Source organism: Corapipo altera, unplaced genomic scaffold (assembly GCF_003945725.1).
Source record: "Corapipo altera isolate COAL_440 unplaced genomic scaffold, ASM394572v1 60778, whole genome shotgun sequence".
NCBI classification, from domain to species: domain Eukaryota; kingdom Metazoa; phylum Chordata; class Aves; order Passeriformes; family Pipridae; genus Corapipo; species Corapipo altera.
In genome coordinates, this window is record NW_020887513.1 from 1 (window position 1) to 3,980 (window position 3,980).

The 3,980-nt window shown below is 48.7% G+C and overlaps 1 pseudogene; it reads right to left on the bottom strand.

The window, feature by feature from the left end:
* Positions 1-2,641: 2,641 nt before the first annotated feature.
* Positions 2,642-3,977, bottom strand: LOC113941643 (annotated as a pseudogene).
* Between the last annotated feature and the right edge of the window lie 3 nt (positions 3,978-3,980).

The following is a 3,980-nucleotide window of genomic DNA, read 5'->3' on the forward strand; positions in this document are numbered from 1 at the left end:
AATCAGGGTATGGTTTCTCCAGGCTTGGGCAGGACATTCCAAACCCATGACATCAACCTTCATCCCCCATCCTTGTCTGGACTCTAGATGGAGGTTTTTCCCCAGGCTCTGTCTGCCCAAGGCTTTGTTTAAACTTAGTAGTTTTTCTTTGTCTCATATCCAATTTTTGGAATGCAACATCTGCCCCTTCTTTTTTATTTTTCTGATAAACAAAAAACTTGGAAAAAACTTCGATCAACATTTTTTAAACATAAGACAAAAATCCTAAATATTGCTACAAAAATTATTTTCTTAAACTTAACACTAACATTAAGAACATTTAACCAATCAGAAAGACTATTAAATCTATTTTCAAAAAGAATACAAAAATTCTAAATAATGCTACAATGAAAATTTTCTTAAACCCAGCACCAATATTTAAAAACATTAAACCAATCAAGAAAGACTATCAAACATTTGTTGGATATAGAAAAGTAAACAAGGAATAAAATGCAAAAAGGAAAAATTCCAAACAATTCTAAATTAAATAACCATGGATTAATATTAAACATGTTTAGTTAGTTTAAACAAACTACTTAACTTATTCCCATTATTCCCTATCAGAACTTATTCTTATTTAAGTTATCCTTCTAATACTTTATTTTAAGCAAATGACTTTGAATCAAACTTGATGACTTCAGAGTTCATGTGCTCCTGACTTCTACCTGAAAGTGTTTTTTAGGGTTTGTTTTTGAAAATTTTATTTAACCTAAAATATCTCTGCAAATGAAATTCTATTCAACTCCGGGTCATATGTTATCTGTTTTTTATCTAAGGGCGTTTGTGTATTTGTGAACAAAATCAGAACATATCACATATCCACACACATACACACACACACACAACTTTCGTGCGTGATGGCCATCACTTTATATTCTCACACAAACACACTTTTGAGGTTCATGTTACTGGGTTTTCTGGTTATGAACTGAGAAATTATCATTCTTGTGTCCTGCCCTCAGATGAGTAAGATCTAATCATGTATTTCTGGTTTTATGAGAATATTTCCTGTAAATACAAACATTTTCCTGCTTCCTGTTCAATTTAAATTCAAAAATATATAAACATTCTTATACTTCAAAGATAAAATATATACTCCTTCTATTTTTAAAAGCAAATATACATCTCCTTATGTTAACAGGTTTCGGATTTTAAAGAGAACTTGTCAATAGTTATTGCAAAAAAACTTTAAAAACTTCATTTCTTTGTTATGCTTATGCTTGCATCTCAAAACAATTTTGGCTACTTCAGGTAAACAACTTCAGAAAACAGCTCCCAAGGCCATTTCCTGACCCTGCCCTTCTATATTCCCCCTTTTTTTCTCTTAGTTGGAGGTGGGGGGTGAGGGGAAGAAGGGTTCTCCTGTTGTCTCTGCTGTCAGCGTCCACGCACTGAAATTAAACTGTTAGGTTAGTTACCACATGAATAAAAAGGCTTTGCAAAAAATAAAGAATGGTTCTTAGTTCAGGTTGCAAAGAAAAAAGGAAAAAAGTCACTGGTACCTCTCTGTTGGCAGCGTTCTGTTTGCCTGAAGCAGTCAGGTTTAACTGGCGTATGAACAAAGAACTTGTAAAGGAACTGAACCCAACTCTAATACAGCTGACTCGGGCTGTGAAGAAAAAGAAAAGAAGGTGGGGGGGTGGTGCCGCTTCGCTCCGGCCGCTGCCGACTCCGAGCCGGGCGTCCCGTGCCAGGACAAGCCCTGTCCCAGCGGCTCGTCCCGAGAGCGGGGGGTTCGCAGGCAGCCGCCCGCGGGGGGACACCGGAGGCCAGGCTCGCCCCTCGCCTCCCCTTCCCTCTCTTCCCGACTGCCGCGCCGGCTCTGCCGCCGCTCCGCTGCTTCCCGGGCCGGCTCCGCCGCTCCCGCTGCCCAGCCCCGGCTCCCGCACGGTCCCTGCGCGCCGCTCTGTCCCGGGGCTGCCTCGCTGCTGCCGCAGCTGTGCCGGGCTGGGCCCGCTCTCTCAGCGCAGCGCGGGGTTGCAGCCGCTGGCGCTCTCGGGGCTTTCTGTGATGTCGCCGAGGGGCTCTCTCCTGCTCTCCCACTGCCTCGCTGCCCTCTGGCCGTCGGTCCCTCGGCCACGGCACGGCCACTCCACCGTCGGGCCGCAACAAGAACAGTGGGGAAAAGGGAAGGTGGGACCCTCAAACTGAGCACGAGGGGGCTGGGGAGTGGGGGGATGATGTGGAAGGGGTGGGAGAGGGAGGAAAAAAGTGGGGGTAGGGAACAATAAACTGATCTTGGGGGGGCTGTGGATTGAGGGGACAATGAAAAAACCGGAGGAACAGGGAGAAGTGTGGAAAAGGGGGGGTGGTCTGGCAGGACAGACGGTCCCATGGGGGTCTTTGGACACAGGGAGGTTGGCAAAGGGTGGTGGCCCCCCTGAGCTCCCAACTTCCTGTGGGGTGCTGGGGGCTGCTGGATCCAATCTCAGCCTTGGATCATGCCAACAGTTGCAGTTAAGAGGAATTACAGAGGTGTCACCGAACCACATTTGTCCCCCAGGTTTAATGATGGTAATTCAGATCTATTAATAGAAATGAATTTATTTAGGGTTCCAAACAATCAGACAAAAGATCTTAATCAGAATTATTTACTGCACAATCGAAACACTAAAACTACCAGGAGTACAGGATAAGATAGGTCAGCGCTCTACACTAAAGCAGTTGTTGAAGCAATTCTACTCAAGCTGGCACAAAAGCAAGAATTCTTAATTAGAGATGGATGGAACTCCCCCAGACCAACACCCATGGGAAGATCTCTGCTCTCAGCCTCCAGAAGTGACCTTGGGGGGGTCCCCAACCAAGGCAGGAATCTCCACACACACCCCTGGAAGGGTTCTGTTGGAAGAAGCTGCCCCTGGGAAAGGGGACTGGCCCTTTGTGGTCGAAAGGGATGGACTGACAGTCACTGGACTCCAGGGGTTGCCTCACCATCAGAGGTTTCATTCCGGGTGGAAGCAGCAGGCAAAGCTCTTCCCGTAGTCATGGCACTGGTCGGGCTTCTCTTATCAGTGAGTCCGTTGGTGTTTGGTCAAGGTAGAGCTGTCGGTGAAGCTCTTCCCACACTCCCCACACTTGTAGGGCCTCTCACCAGTGTGGATGCGCTGGTGGGTGACAAGGTGGGAGTTCTGTTTGAAGCCCTTCCCGCAGTCGGTGCAGCGGAAGGGCCTCTCATCCGTGTGCGTCCGCTCGTGTTTCAGGAGATCTGAGCTGGTCTGAAACCTCTTCCCACATTCCAAGCACTTGTAGGGCCGTTCCCCGGTGTGGATGTGCTTGTGGGTGCAGAGGCTGGAGTTGTCACTGAAGCTCTTCCCACATTCCCCACACATGTAGGGTCGTTTCCCAGTGTGGATGCGCTGGTGGGTGTGGAGGGTGGAGCTCTGCCTGAAGCTCTTCCCACATTCCCCACACGTGTAGGGCCGTACCCCAGTGTGGATGTGCTGGTGGGTGAGCAGGTGACAGCTCTGGCTGAAGCTCTTCCCACATTCCCCACACAGGTGGGGCCGTTCCCTGGTGTGGATGAGCTGGTGAGAATGGAAGCTGGAGCTCTGTCTGAAGCACTTCCCACATTCCCCACATAAATAGGGCTGTTCCCCAGTGTGGATGTGAAGGTGGGTGAGGAGGTGGGAGCTCTGTCTGAAGCTCTTCCCACATTCCACACACGTGTAGGGCCGTTCCCCAGTGTGGATGTGCTGGTGTTTGTGGAGGGTGGACCTGTCCCTGAAACTGTTCCCACACTCCCCACACGTGTAGGGCCGTTCCCCAGTGTGGATGTGCTGGTGGGTGAGGAGGTGGGAGCTCTGCCTGAAGCTCTTCCCACATTCCAAGCACCTGAACGGCTTATCCCTGCTGGGAGGCTGCTCAGGGACCACCACCTCAGAGCTCCCCCTCAACCTCCGGCCGCCTTCCCGGCACAGGCTGGCTCTTTCCTCCTCAGAGCA